The sequence below is a fragment of the Engystomops pustulosus genome, chromosome 5 (genome assembly GCF_040894005.1).
Source record: "Engystomops pustulosus chromosome 5, aEngPut4.maternal, whole genome shotgun sequence".
NCBI classification, from domain to species: Eukaryota; Metazoa; Chordata; class Amphibia; order Anura; family Leptodactylidae; genus Engystomops; species Engystomops pustulosus.
This window is the reverse complement of record NC_092415.1, coordinates 161,505,056-161,521,372: the sequence shown is the minus strand read 5'-3', so window position 1 is coordinate 161,521,372 and position 16,317 is coordinate 161,505,056. Positions and strand designations below refer to the sequence as shown.

Sequence of the window (16,317 nt, the reverse complement as noted above, 5' to 3'; positions counted from 1 at the left end):
GACACAAATTAAATTAGCATCTAAGTTCCCGTATCCTCTTTCTTTGGTGGAAAACGTATCTGCACATTCTAGTGATTTCTTGTGGCAAACTATAATCATAAGAAGTATAATTTCTTATGCTCCTATGTCGAGAGATTACATCAATAGAGAATTTATCTTACATAAACTAGAATTTGCACCAGTTATGATTTTGTAAACTTTTCTATTTATGTTAAAGACCCAAATCTTCAAGACTAGTTAATGAATATAGAATAAAATTCGGAGGTAACTTTGTAGGTCTGGACCCAAAAGAGAAAAGTAAGGCTTGTGGTAAAATAGTCTGTTGCAGTAGATGGGCTCCAACAATTCAGCCTTTCATGCTCCAAGAACTTATCAACCTTCTTTTTGTTTGCACACGAACTTAAGCGCTACATTATATGAATCTTTATGCTACCACTATAAAACCTGCACATTCGAATTACATTGCACTTACATGCTTACCCTTGTTTAAGCACAAAACTCTATGAGCAAATATTTTAAAAATTTCCAAGGTCACAGTAGCATCTGGTTCTAAATGGTGCCGGTACCATCATTAGCAAATATGTTATTTACAAAAAATGTCCTTAGTCAGCAGAATATCAGCAAAAGTACTACGCATTGATTTTACTTAATGCATGTAATTTACCTTACAATCTAACTCAAAGAAATGCAAAGAAATTTTTACTTCTCTACCTTTAACATCCTTCTATTACTCATATACACACTGTACAAGGTTTCTTTCTACTTCCTTTACTTTTACTGTGCACCTGTAAACAGCTTCCGGACGGGCACCCCCAACCATCACCTGTCCCAGTGGGCGTGCCCGGCCAGCCGGAAGCTGTCTAAGAGGAGCTTCCGTGCTCCTGTAAAGAGACAGCTTCCGGCTGGCCAGGCTCGCCCTCCTGTCACCAGATCCCAGCACCAGATACAGCAGTGGGACCGGGGACAGGTTGGCGTGTCCGTCTGTTTACAGGTGCACAGAAACTCAGCTCAACAGGGGCATGGCACAGAGACAGTAGTGCAGAACACTAGGAGTGAATGAGTAGGGAAGAGCATTTTTATTTTTATTGGGCCATCACCAGACATTTCAATGCTAGACCTACTTCTTATCAGACATTCATAGACATACTGATGACCTCAAACTTATGGACTTCACTACTCTCCAAAACGTTGTTTGTCAGTTCATCTAAAACTGATCTTCGTTTTACCAGATGTCTCTCTTTCATAAGCCTCAGTTATGCTTTTTTTAAGGTTTAGACGGATACTGATTTATCATTCATTTCTTACTTTCAGTTCACCAACAGAATATATCCCCACCTTACAATATAAAAAAACATATCCCGGTCCCAATCATTTTGTTGTATTTGCCTATTGTAACTTATTAACAATCCTCTGTTACGTCTGATGAGGTGTACACTTATTTCTACTAATGTGTATGCTCTGTTAATAACCTGAAAAAAATTATACAACTCTACACCTCAAAGTCTCTTATTTTTGACTACTAACCTAAATGCGTTTGTAGTGCAGCAAATACCCATCATGTTTCTCTATATAACTTCCCGTTTTCATCTCAAAAACTTCTTCTGTACACCAATACTGCCATTTACTGTCTCTCTCTTTTAAGAAATGCAAAATTATCATCTTCAAAAAACGGCATTTGAGACCTGTTCAATAAGTCCTGACTTTCTATCACCAGATTTTAGCTCATTTAACTACTGGAACACTCAGGTAATGTATAAAAATTCCTATCTAGAATTCCCTCTTTTATGAAAAATCTTATTTATATACATAAAAATAATAAGATGTCACTATTAGAATATTTAGAAACTGAAGGTCCAACCGTTGGTTCTATACCCCCTCTTGCTGATAAGAGGTGGTATATGATTACGGATGAGAATCTCATCTTTCAAATGGCATCAGGATTATAATAATAAGATGTCACTATTAGAACTTACTATTAAAAGCTGAAGGGAGATGCCAAACCGTTGGTTCTATACCATCTCCTGCTTTTAAAAGTTGGTATCTGATTACTGACAAGAATCTCATCGTTCAAATGGCATCAGGATTATAGTTCTTTGAGCTATAGATTATGAGATTTTTATCTTTAATATGGCACCAAATTGATTCAAACTACTATAGACCTGAAAATAGCAGCATCTGAAGTTATGTCCCCACTTTAGACCCTAAAAGTGACTGATCTCAAGAAAATGTGACTTAAGAAGCATTTTTTTTATTGTAAACCAGAGAGAATTCACATAATAGTATGAATTCTAGAAAGGACATTTCATACCCTCCATGAAAGGCAGTATGGCAGTATTTGTTAGGATCAGACAACGTAGGAGGTCTGAAAAAAGAATTTTTAAAAAATGACAATTTTTAAGAAAAAAATAAAATTCAAATCACCCTCCTTTCCCCAGAACTGATATAAAAATGGACAGTAAAATTCTAAAACATGTAAGGTATTGCATCCTAAAATGTCACATCTATAAAAATATAATAAGAGTTATTCTCGGCGTTGAACCCAGAAAATAGTGCCCAAATGTCCAAAATGCCACTTTTTGCCATTTTGCAACACATAAAATCTTTTATAAAAAGTGATAAAAAGGTCATACAGTCTCTAAAATGGTAGCAAAGAAAACATCAGCTCATGACGCAAAAAATAAAAATTACACCTCACACAGCTCTGTAAAGCTCAAGTATGAAAAAGTTATTAGCGGCAGAAGATTTGAAACAAAGGGGCACATTTACTTAACTGTCCCTGGGGCGATCCCCGATTCGCAATGTTCGACGATGATGAACTCTGGCACGATTCACTAAGATCGTGCAACCGATATCCTGCATGCGTTGTTTCCCCGATCAGGGTGCCGGAGTTCACCTTCTTCTTCCCGGTGTATGTGAGTGCATGTCTTGCGACACAATTTTGAAGTTAAATCCTGCGCTCAGTCCGAATCTGTCTGATAGTCCGACGGCCTGTCCCCCGATTTCTGACGCATGAAAGCCGACACCAAAATCAGATCGTGTGAAACACAATCCCCTCTTAAATACCTGTCCCAGCCGTGTGAAACCCGAAAACATCAGAATATCAAACGAAAGTTCGGTCCGTGGACCCTTAGTAAATAAGCCCCAAAGACTTTTTTGTATAGAAGGTTTTAATTTTTTTTTTTAAATGTATTAAAACACAATACAACCTATATAAATGTAGTATCCCCGTAATCCCACTGACCTAAAGATTAAAGGAGATTGTTCATGTGGGGCACACAGTAAAAGCTGTAAAAACTAAGCCCATAAGAAAATGGCCCATTATTCTCCCCAATGTCACTGCATATGAAATTTTTCCCCACTTTCCAATACACAGCATAAAATGTTAAATACCATCACTAAAAAGTACATTTACGCAGAAAACAAGACAACCCGCAGCTCTTTACATGAAAAAATAAAAAAGTTATAGATTTTTGAAGATTGGGAGTGAAAAATGGAAACACAAAAACGAAAAAGGGCCTGGAGATTAAGGGCCTGGAGAAAGGGGTAAAATCTGTTGACAGGTTCCCTTTTTCCTCACAAACATTTATAGGAAAAGTGCTACAGAATAAATTTAGAAAAATAATCTTTTAACATTACTTAACTATAGATTAGTATAAATTATTAATAATTTGCTTACTAATAATGCATATCTCCCACCTGTAATATTCTGTTGGAGACCATCTATCTTGAAATGCCTGTGTGAATGACCTATACTGTATGTACACATGATAAAACTACCAAACTTATATGGCTGTGACCTTTATGGCTCTTGGGCAAAGGTTGGTGAATTTCGTAATCACTTTACATCTATAGCTACGTATTGGTGGTATATGAACAGAGCTACAGCTTTCCTTATCATATAAATGGAGTTAAAAAATGACAGAATATAATGTATATCACATTCTGCCCTCAGATGACTCTCTACACCTTTCTTTGTTGCCAATAGGTGTTTTATTATTTTAAAGTGACTATTTCCTGGATTGTACCGAGAGCAACAGACAAGAAAACTGTAAAGTTACTTTTCTGTAAGCCTTTATACATAGGGAGTGTATTGTTTTCTGATGAAATGCAGTGACTAGTGATGAATGTGTGCGTGCTGTGAAATGATAAGAGAGTTTTAAAAGCTACCATATCTGATAAACATATAGCGTTAGACCCGGTGGCCCTGCATAACCCTTTCCACTGACATCAGAATCAGTAAATTGTATTTACTGTCTGTGTTTAAATGAGTCTAGCTTTTAATTTGGTAAGAAAAATGTTGCATTTTACAATAGTTCATCAAAAGTACTGGGACAATCACAAACCTACTGGAACCTATATGAAATACTATTCTATATCCATAGACATTAAAAATAGCGAACCCATCCCTGGCTTTCTAAGAGATTTTGTGTGGAATTTGGAGGCATTTGTATGATGATGATGTTGGGTGAAATGCTCACAATCTCTATTGCAGCATTATCCTAAATGTCTTAGATGAGTTGAGATTAGAGCTCTGTGTGTACCAGTCTAGTTCCAAACCAAACTTTGATGCATACAATTGTCCAAAATGTTTTCCAATTCTAAAGCATTAATATTTCCCTTCACTGGAAACAACAGGGCTAAGCAAACCCTACAGCTGATATAATCCAGAGTCCAGAGCTGGTATTGTGCTTGCATCACTCCATTCACCTCTTTGCCCTGGTTTAGTGATACAAGTCTTGGATGCATCCACCCAGCCAGTCCATGAATCTCCTGGAAAACAGTCTTGTGCTGATGAAGCCTTGGATCTGTAGTTATTGAGGCATAAGAACGCTGGTGACTTTAATTCGCTGTTGTTTGAGCACTTTATGACCCCTTTCTGTAAATCGGATGCTACTGTGTTGCTGTGGTACATAAGCTTTTCAAATTTTCAATAATATCACTCAAAGTTTTTATTCAGTTGTGTGGATCATGCACACATTTACAATTTACCAATAATAAACATGTGTCATTAAATTATGTATTTAAAGTTTTCAATAGCAGTTGTGAAATGGGGTTAAGCCACTCACTGACACAGGGCAAGTTTGGACTCATGCCCGCATCTACTGGTCTTGGGATTCCATAGAGATCTGGATGAACATGCTCAATGCTTATGAAGCTTAGGCTGGGATATACAGGGAACTGCTATTATTATGTTGCCTTTGAGCCAACACCTGGAACCAGCTGTATATTTTGTGGCTGAATGTAACAGATGACATATGTGACATTTGCAGAAGGTCTGATGGGTGCTATTCTAAACAACCTTGTGATTTTTAATGGTCATTTGTGCCGTTGTGATCAATTAATGTCATATATATTTGCTGTTATCACACAGCTGTCCTATATAAATGTTACTTTACTGTTGGGATTTCACTAAAATGTCTTGACTTTGCCTTAAAAGAGCAAATCAATTGATCATTGGAAGTCTTGAGTGTTAGACCTTTCCAATCTGTATTGATTTCATGTCCTCTGGGTAGGTCTTCTAAATCACTAATCTGGTAAAGCCCTTGGTGGCACAAAGAAAGGGGATATAAAAGCAGTATATCTACAATATACTGCAATACAGTTGTGAGTTGTGATCAGACCCCCTATGGTTAAATTGCCCTAGGAGTGCTAAAATAATAGTAGAAAAATAAATCCAAAAACAGTTTTGAAAAATATAAAGAAAAAAATTAAAAATATTAATATTTAAATCACCCACATTACATGGAACACATATGAAAACAAAGAAGCAAAATCATAAACATGTTATCATGGTATCCCTGTGTCCCAAAATGTCAGATCAAAATATAAAAACTATTATTGTCTGCGGTGAACGCCATAACAGGAAAATTGTGCCCAAAAGTCCAAAGAGCGCTGGAGAGGAGGAGGGGTGAGCGCGGAGAGTTGTGGAATCCACTGGTTTCCGATCACCTAATAGCTTACACAACGCAATTCTGAGTGTGTTCTCCATACATGGGTCCCCCGGGAAATGTGATGCCTTCTCCCGAAGTTCCTTTGTCTCTGGCGACCTATTCAGTCCTGCTCCATACTCAGGAAAAGAAAGGCATTTTATTATTACCCTCAAGGGCTTGAGGACTATTAGCCACATTGCTTGTGTGTATACATGGATGGGACATTTTATAGCAATCAGTATTGCACTAGTCTTGGTTCCTTTCTTTTCCTGAGTTAGGAGCAGGACTGAGTGGGGCGCCAGAGATGGAGGCACTCCTGTAGAAGGAATCATCTTTCCAGAGGAACCTGTGTTTGTAGAACACACTCAGCATTGTGGTGAGCAGCTCATGTTTATCAGAACCAGTGGATTCTACAACTCTACTTTTGTTTCTTCTCCAGAGTTTGGCTTTTGCTCTGAGGTGCTGTTTTTGTTGTGAATTTATGACCCATAGGAGCATAAAGGTGTTGTAGCGAAAAGGCAATCAGAATGCGCCAGGCTCCTGCTCTGATCCCATAGGCTAGTTCCTGAGCCAGTGCAAGCACTACACTGTAACTGTTTGTCATAATGGGGTAATATACTGGCCACTATGACCTAAGATTAAATGAAACCATAAAAAATCTTCTTATTAAGGTAGATCTCATAGTAGGTTGGAAGTAACATGCTAAGCCCTAATCTGTTTTTACTTAATACTACCAGCTAACATTCTAATTATCGACAGAAGCTACTGGGGCATGGACAAGCCTCTCAGGGTAGCAGGAACAAAGGCTACTCCATGCCCCAGTAGCCTCTGGAATCCCATCTATACACCTCACACCTCTATAGCAGAGCCGGACCACTACCAGCGTAATGGTGCTCCCATCAGCTCTGAAGCTGGAGCTTCTGCGCACATGCAGAGCTCTGGAGCAGCCAGCCTGCTGTAGAAGTTTTAGGGTAATTAACTAGAAAGATAAAGTGTACTTTAGTTTGGAAAGTATTTTAGGATTAGGTAAAGATAGATTACGGTTTAGCAAGTTACTACCTACTTACCATTAGATCTACATTAATAGGTAGACATCTGATGGTAGGTTTCCTTTAAGTTGTGGTTCAGCTGAGGGTTAAATAAGGACTATTTATAAAGTATGTTAATTTTATTTCAAATGCTATAGTACATTAAACAACACGGTTTTGACATTCTTAGAAGAATGAACTGTATTACTATCAACTACTCACTACACTATCCCTTCACAGACGGCTGTTCTTTTGTTTATGTTATAATTACCAGGCTGTTATTAATCAAACACTAAAAAAATCATATGTTTCATGTTAATAACGCAAGTAAAATCATTCATCCCCATCAGCTGCAATGGAGAAACAAATATCTTGTATAAACCAGCTGTCCTTGCTGTAGGAGTTGATGTACTCCTTTATTTTGTCTAGTTTATAGAAGAAAGCCATACTGTTTCCAATATCATCCTTTGTTTATATCTACATATTCATGAGTCTTCCTGCAACAGACCTCCCTCATTGTTCACTTGTGAAAAGTTCAAAAGCCAGTTTAAGAAGAGGAAATCCTTAATAAGTGGAATTACATTGGCTGGTATGTAGTCTGAACGTCAGTAAAACAATTTGCTGCAGGGTAGCAAAATGAAGAGATAGGAGGCCAATGAGGCACGGAAGTTATGAAAAATACACAGAAGACCAGAAATATTATGTGCAGGCATAGACGTGGGCCAGGTGGTGACACATGGTCAGCCTTGCCTCTTTCCCTCTGCTCCTTCTAGTATTCCTGGTGTGATGAGCCAACCACGTTACAAGCTGCAGTATCTCCTCTTTTGCACACAACCAGTGCAAAAATTGGTCTAGAAAACAGTCCAAATTTTTTGTTATTTCACGGCCAGAAATCTGCCATCAAAATGTTACATAATCGGGTGTTATGACTTTTACGACTTATTTACATAGACATTCTTATTCCACTTGCTCCACTTTTGTAAGAGGAAATATGGGCAGGGTAAGCCTATCATATGGAAATATGCCATTGTCAAGAAATGCAATTTGTGAACAAGTGTCACAATCTCATTCCAATAGGGGGAATGCGCGCTGCATAAGGATCCATGGTGGACAATTGGTGGTATTTAAAAAATAGTTTTTTATTTACACACTTAAAAATTAAAAGGAGACATAAAATAAAGCTATAAAAATGTGTTTCAAGCCCGTGCGGGGCTCTTCCTTAGTGACTTAGCTTTTAAAAGCTAAGTCACTGAGTAAGAGCCCTGCACTTGCAAAATGAAAGGACACATAAAATAAAGCTATGAAAAATGCGTTTCAAGCCCATGTGGGGTTCTTCCTTTTTTATAGCTTTATTTTATGTTTCCTTTTCATTTTTAAATTGTGTAAATTAAAAAAAATTCTTTTTTTAAATACCACCATAGCACCTACTTACAGCCAAACAAAATACCAATTTTTGAAGTTCCGGACGAGATCTTTGGAAATGATCTTGCAGAGGCGCAGCAGCAAAGTGGATCCTATTAAGCAAAAAAATCAACTTGTGACGATCTGCACAACTCATGAAGGTGAGCGGCACCAGCACGTCACCCATTTATACATATTAAACTGTGTTACACTATTGGCGCCATGGGCGTCTCTTCCTCTTTATCCCTACAGTATTTTCCAGTAGGGGGAAGGCATAATAAATGGAGAGCCAGAAGTGTAGTATTGGCCCAGATTCAAGAATTCTAGCAGGCTGACTGTAAACATTCCCCTCATGATAAATCTCTGCAAAAGTGGGGAAAAGTATATATACTCGAGAACAAGCCGACACGAGTATAAGCCAAGGTATCCATTTTAACACAAAAAACTAGGGAAACCTATTGACTCGAGTATAAGCCGAGGGTGGTAAAAGCATTGGTCACAGCCTCCCAGTATATAGCCAGCCAGCCCCCTGTAGTATATAGCCTGCCAGCCCCCTGTAGTATATAGCCTGCCAGACCCTGTAGCATACAGTCATCCCCCTGTAGTATATAGCCTGTCAGCCCCTGTAGTATATAGCCTGCCAGCCCGTGTAGTATATAGCCTGCCATGCCCCTGTAGTATATAGTCAGCCCCCTGTAGTATATAGCCTGCAAGCCCCTGTAGTATATAGCCTGCCAGCCCCCTGTAGTATATAGCCTGCCAGCCCCCTGTAGTATATAGCCTACCAGCCCCCTGTAGTATATAGCCTACCAGACCCCTGTAGTATATAGCCTGCCAGCCCCCTGTAGTATATAGCCTGCCAGCCCCAATGGTAATAAAATAAAAATTGAACACTGTACTCACCTTTCGGACATCCCCCATAGGTCCTCTTCTGCTTTCGATTCCACCTCGGGGCCTTCAATCATCTTTGGGTTCTTCCGATCCTCTTTGGGACGTTCAGCTCCTCTTCATGTCTTCGCGCTCGGCCGGCACACAAAATGATGTCAGCTGCTTATTGACGTCAGTGTTTGTGAGCCGTCGGCATCGCGGGGGTACCCGTAGAGGAGTGGAACTTCCCAAAGCAGAGCTGAAGAGGATCGGAAGAACACGAAGAGGATCCGAAGGAACCGAGGCATCACTGGAGCATTGGACGCAGAGAAGGACCTATGTGGGATGTCAGAAAAGTGAGCACAGTGTTAATTTTTTTATTGACTCGAGTATAAGCTTATACTCAAGTACATACGATTACATATTTTCACACAAAACATACAAGCTATTATTTTTCCCTTATAACTCTACACTGAGAAGGTCCATTAAGTGTTACTTGAGGTATGACCGGGTTTTACAGCAGGAGTAAATCCCATTGCCGTAACTGTAAGTTATGCACAGTTGCCCTAAGAAGGCTTATCTTTACAGGGTTACTTCTACTTTTTATTGTTACCAGTTATATTGTTAAATAAATTTGTTTATGCCTTTGTTGTGGGCACTATGAATGTCCGTGTTTCATCATGCTGCCAAAGTATTATGTCAATTTGTGGAACATTAGAGGGGGAAATGGCTTCAGAACAGTTCAGTAAGGCAGTCGGAGGTCTAGTGTATACCAAAGCAGCTACAAACCACATTATCTACATTTTAGTGCACATTAACTAAACTTTTTTAGGCTTCTTCTAGTCTCCAGAAGACCATTACTATAAAATAAGCAGTAAAAGCAAATATATTATGCAGACCATGTTGGGTTAAGAAATGGACACAAACATCTCATAAGAGGTAAGGATGGATCTTTTTTGTGCCCTTCTGCAGCCAGTTATCTTACAGCCACACACAGGACTGTAAAAAGAGGAGTGGACACACTTGTCCTCTAACGGGTAAAGGGGTGTATTTGTATGTTTTATCTACAGTATGCTAAAAGGTACCTACTTTACAAGGACTGCCACTTTTACTATAATATCTTTGGTTCATGTTTGATGTATGGGCCAGGAAATCACTCAATGCATATAACAATATTCAAAAATAGTAAGATCTACAAGTAATATGCATGAATTTATAATGATATCAGCTCAGGACACCAAAGCCAAAACAGGACAGCATGTTTGTGATTGGACGACCTGATGCATGTGATGACATGCTTGTGACATCACTAAAGGTCCTACAGCCCCTCCTAACAAGCCTCCCGTCAGCTCTAGTTGTTATATACAGTTTCCCATGCTTAACAGACAGCATGGCAAATGGAGATTAGCCTTGCAGGCAAGGTAAAACCTCTGTTAGCTGTTAAACACCTGAAGGTAGCTTATTAGAGTAAATTACAGAATTGCTTATTTTTGCTTAGTGCGGAGTTAGACAAAAAGCTTTTATATTTTACAGTTGTACTTTGAGGATGGACTGACAAAACATGAAAAACAAAATTGTAAAAATTGACAAGAAGTTTTCTTGAAAGATAGAGTAACATCTGGTTGCAAACCGAATGGATGAATCAATCATTTCTAATCCCAAACTTATATATTAAACATCAGACCCATCTGAAAGATTTTCTCCAAATCACAGAAACTAGTAAAACAGAAATTCCAAATTCCGCTCATGATAAATCTGTGAGATATATATATATATATATATATATATACACACACACATATACATACATACATACAGACATATGCGCTTGTGGGATTGCTTCTGATATGTCAGGACAGCCGGCTTCTCTGACAGCTTGTCAACAGGCCACAGACTGTAGTCTGCAAGTGAGTCGTAGTCTGGAGACCATCATAAAATACTATGTCGTAAAAGGCACCCTATATCCAGCTGGCAGGATCTTAAGGCACCACAGGCAATTTACATTTCCAGAGGCGGCTTTCCTGTACTTTCTGGCCCAGATTTGGATTTGGTTATGAAGATGTTATGCAATGGTTGCTAATGCAATGGTACATATAAAATAGCTCCATAAGGCCATAAGTGTAATCATTTTTTTTCACATTGCCAAATTTTTTTAGTTTTTTTTCTGCCACAATAAAACTAGGAGCCAGACTCTGCGTTGCTGTTAAAAATAACTTACTATTCATTTGCCAGCAATTAAACAGCAATGAAATGAGCAACACAAGTGATCACATGAGTGGGGAAATTCTCCAGCCCTGCTGTTCAGGAACATAGCGACAGTACTGGATAATCCTAATGAGATTGATGACCTGAAAAGCCTGCTATAAAAAAGGCAGAGCTTTTGTCTGACTAATGTTGTGAGAGAACAGGGAGTTAAAAAAAACTAGCGAATTATCATAGCAACACGAATGACGTGTAAGCAGCTAAGTGTAAATCAAACAGGGAGCATAATCTAAGAGCGTGCAGGCCTGACATTTCAAACAAGGACAAGGTAGCAGCACTCGCAGTCTGTGAACTTCACAGTTGGCAAACGCCCAAGTGTCTGTAAATGCCCATGAAGGGAGGGAGCGGGAGGGTGGACACGGGAAGAACTGGGTTAGTTTACACGAAAATGTCTGCAATAAAAGACTGCCTGGCACACTCTTCCATCTGACCTGTCTTCCTCCAATGTTTTCATCAAGAATGCAGGAATCTCTTCAGCTGAGAGAACACGCTGTATTCTTCAGGCGAATAATAATAATAAAAAAACAGAAAAAAAAACCACATAACAACTCTCTCTTTCAGATAATCCGAACATAATCCTTTCTGGCATCACTGAACTGTTCACCCCATCAGGACCAGCAGGGGAACCTACACGGGGTGCCTAGAAAGCAATACCTGACCCACTCTACAGCATGCTGACTGTTTCTTATTTACCACTGACCTTATGACTGGCCCCATCTATGTCTGCTGAGATCACCTCAAGCGGATAATCTCTATTTTATGACATTAGTAGCGAGACGTCAGACCTGTCACCATAGGCGGCACATCACTCATAGTGGCCTGCAACAATGTATGACCATTGGGATAAAGGCATACAATATCCATGTCAACTGATACAAGAATATACAAAATAGGCCAATGCTGACTTTATAGAGTAGAAGGAGCTGGGTTGTATATTTATAGGCCTGTATAGCAACTACATATACCACAGCACTGTACACAGATATACATGTCCCCAAATGATGCTTAATTTTCCCCAAAAAAATAAAAAACAAGACCTTTATAATAAGAAGCTCAAATTGTGACTTTTGAAAAGGAGAGATTAGTGTATATTCACCGATGTAAATATAATGTAAATGAATAAGCACAGAACAGGCCTACAAGCAGTAGTAATAAGCATTGCACCCCAAAACTGTAATGTGGGGCAAAGTTCATAAATATGTGAACCTCCCTTACATAAGTCACCCGGTATTCAGTACCCCACAGGAGTCCACGGAGAAGTGCACTACAAGTCTCAGCAGCCCACGTCAGCTGTCAGCAGCTTCTCCTGTCCCCTTCACCACTTGACTGACATGCACGACCTATTAATTATTTCTATGCATATATTAACAATCAACCGGAGCAGCCCAGACATAATGAAACTATGACAAGCACATCCAGAGGGAGCATTGCACAGCCCGCCTGTCCCAGCCTCGGAGCAGGGGACGAGGAGGAGAAATGGTGTCCTGTATTAGAGGGGAAAGCTCTCACCTGACAGTCAGATGCACTGGACGAGCGGCAGCACAGGCAGCAGCAGCAGGAAAGCTCCACAGCTGATTCTGCAGCAGGGCGCTGGGCTCGTCCTGAAATGACCCTGCCTGGGGAGGACGAACAAGGATAGGGAGGGCGGGAGAGTGAGGAGGAGGAGGAGGAGGAGGGTGCTGCAGCCTCTGCTTCACATCATACACAGACTGTACAGCAGCTCAGAGGATTAGCTCCATCCATGTGTCACACACACACAGCCCTGACGTGGGGAGGGTCCTCTACTACACACAGACAGGTCTGTATGAGGGGTATGACAGGTCCTATTCTCTCCATACATCTGATACAGACAAGATTCTCACCTCACAGATTTATCATCCGTTTTGCTGGGAGCAGAAAAGTTTTGCACTTACTTTCTTCCTGCCCAAATTCTCCACATGACAACCAATAAAAATGAAAACTCAGCCTCCAAATAAATAGACCTGTACACCCCTCCACACATGGATGGAAGGTGACAGAAGTTACTGGTGATGACAGAATATAACCATTCATAAAAAAATGGGTTTTTTTCCCAAATGAATTTTATACATGAATTAAAGAAGTTTTCTATGAAAAAAATCACACCTGCTTATCCTGCTTTGGTTCCTTGTTTCCATTTTTCTTCAGTGCTTCTGGTTTCAAACCCCTGTGCCTGACAGGAAGTTCAGGGGGTGGGGGCTTGGGTCATGATTGGCCTGCTAGGACCAGGTCCTGTGGAAACGGAAGTGATATCCCATGTCCGAGAGGGCCAGTCATTGGATGAAGTGAGTTCCATGACCACTCAAACTTCCAGAACGAGGTATGAACCTTTCCTTTTTACCCATATTAATGGAAAACCCCCTTTAAAGGAAATCTACCATTTGTTTTCATGCATTGTGAACCAAACATACCTTGAGAATGCTGTAGCTACACGATGCATAAACATATCTTGTTTAATCCCTGGTCCAAGCGGTTTTGTTTAAAAAAACAAATATAAAATTCAGGACCATGGAAAAGCTGGGTGGATACCGGCTAACACATTACATGGAGCTTCCTGAACTGCCCAGACAGGACTACTCAACCTGAGCTGGATGACATGGTGCAGCGATTGATTACTTCTGCCTGTCAGGGACAACACAGTGATGACGTATTCTCAGCTTATGCTGGGCAGGACAAGGCTGGAGCGATGCAGGGCAAGGTGAGGAGAAGTGCCAGAGCAGCCACAGGAGTGACAGAGCCTCATTATCATAATTGTATTATTGTTTTTTTTTTAGCAAATCCACTCAGTTCAGTGATTAAACAAGATATGTTTCTGCGTCAGTGTAGCTACAGCATTCTCAAGGTATATTTGGTTCATAATGCATAAAAGCAAAGCAAAGGTAGATTTATTTTAAACTCAATACTAAAGCTAAATACTCAAACTAAATACTCTAATCAACTATATAAATAAGGTATTTGGATTGTTTGGTTTACTCAATGGCAGATTACAATATGGGCCATGACGGCAGCAGCCCAAAGCTTTTGGCAGGTCTGTACTGTTAGAAAAAGAATCAGTTTCATATGCATTTTTAAAAGAGAAATCTCTGCACCCTCTCGATGACAAGGGGGCACAATAACGTTACCATACCCGCAACATACTTTCAGAGAAGCCCTGATCTCTTGCAGAAGGAAGATGTAGTCAGTGCTGTGGAGGTAAGAAACTTTTATTATTTTAGTATTGGACAGGGTATTGCAGGAGCTGTAATGCATTAAAATAAATAAGTTAGGGTAAGTTGTATATGATTTAGGCTACATTCACATGGCCGTTGGGGGACGTATATACGGCCGACATATATACGCCGTTTATACGTCCCCCATTGGCCCGCAATGGCCGAACTGGGCCATAGAGAACAGGATGGTGCAGCACACATGCAGCACCTAACCGTTCCGTACCCGGGGGAAAGATAGCACATGTCCTATCTTTCCCCGTAATATGGCGCAGTGTTTCTCTATGGAGAGGGCAGGGGTGAGCAGTGCCCGCTGTTCTATGGTATGGCGTGCACACCTTCTTGTGAATGTAGCCTAACTGCAATTAAATTAGGGGAGAGTGTAGTATACATAGGCAGAGCTGTATATAAACCAATTGGGGAGTTGTATATGGTGGGCTGTTTATAATAAAATACATTGGGTGGCTGCAAATAAATTAGTGTGTGCTATGTATGGAGGACCTGTTCATAAATTAACCGGGGCGGGGGGGTAATTCTAAGCTGGGTTGATGACAACTGGATTCATCCCTGCAGATCTGCGTTCAGTACCATGGACAACACATCAGACACGCCAAATAGCTGGGCATCACAGGGAACATACCTGGTTGTTGTTGCAATTTTTTCGTATTTTCTAACTTCTGATATTGCAAATTTCATTGCAACAATCAATTTATGAGGCAATTGTGATCTTCTTTGATATGCTACATGGCCACCTTCCTACTGTACAAACCTTCCCTTCATCCAATAAGGGAGCTTTCAAAGTGGTGGCCATGTTGTGGAAATATCTTAAAAGAGAGGTATTTTCTTTGTAGCGGCACAGCGTGGTAAGTTGTACACTGAGGAACATATATATTATTTAAATTGTGTTTTTATCCAGGGAACATGATACTGTGACTGGGGCATTTGCTGCAAAGAGTTGAAGTCGAAGTTGAAATTTTGCATGAAGTCATGACCAGGAGAAGCTTCCTGTACCTGATAGAGTTACCCAGGGCGGGAGTATGGGGTGGGTTCCCGGGTGCCTACCCCAGAGCCCTCCCCCACTTTTCACTTAAAGGGGCCCCCATCAAGTGTGGGCGATTTGGGTGGTCACATGGCTGTGTATGTTCTGTCTATGGCAGTGCAGGCAGCGTACGATGAGGTGAGCCGACACCCGGGAGCGGAGTCTAGGTGTTACTCGGTTTTCATCAGAGCCTGCCGCAAATCGGGTTGGACTTGCTGTGGTACCACCCGGTCGCTCCACAGGCAGGACTCTGTCTGCGGTGGTGGCCAAGGTGAGGTCCAGAATCATGAGGCAGAGACAGAGTCGGGGACAGGCAGGAGGTCAGGACAGGCACCTTGGGATCAGAGTCAGGGACGTAGAAAAAGGTCAGAACAGGCAGCACAGGAGCAAAGTCAGGACCGGAATCGAGGTCACAACGGGAAATCAATATAAACGCACAGGACATAGGGAACAAGCTTTTTCTAAGGCTCAAGGATCCAGCAGGGGACACAGGAATGGGCAGGCGGCCAGCCAGCTCCAATAGGGCCAATGATAATCAGGCACTGCGTGTATGTATGCTACAATCA

General features: G+C 40.6%; 1 protein-coding gene across 1 annotated transcript in view; it reads right to left on the bottom strand.

Annotated features, from left to right (window-relative positions):
• THRB (thyroid hormone receptor beta) overlaps positions 1-13,144 on the bottom strand; it is a 203,488-nt gene extending 190,344 nt beyond the window's left edge. The window contains exon 1 of the mRNA XM_072153623.1: positions 12,998-13,144. The gene's annotated coding sequence lies outside the window, so the exon portion shown is untranslated. The remainder of the gene's footprint in view (positions 1-12,997) is intronic.
• Positions 13,145-16,317: the final 3,173 nt, after the last annotated feature.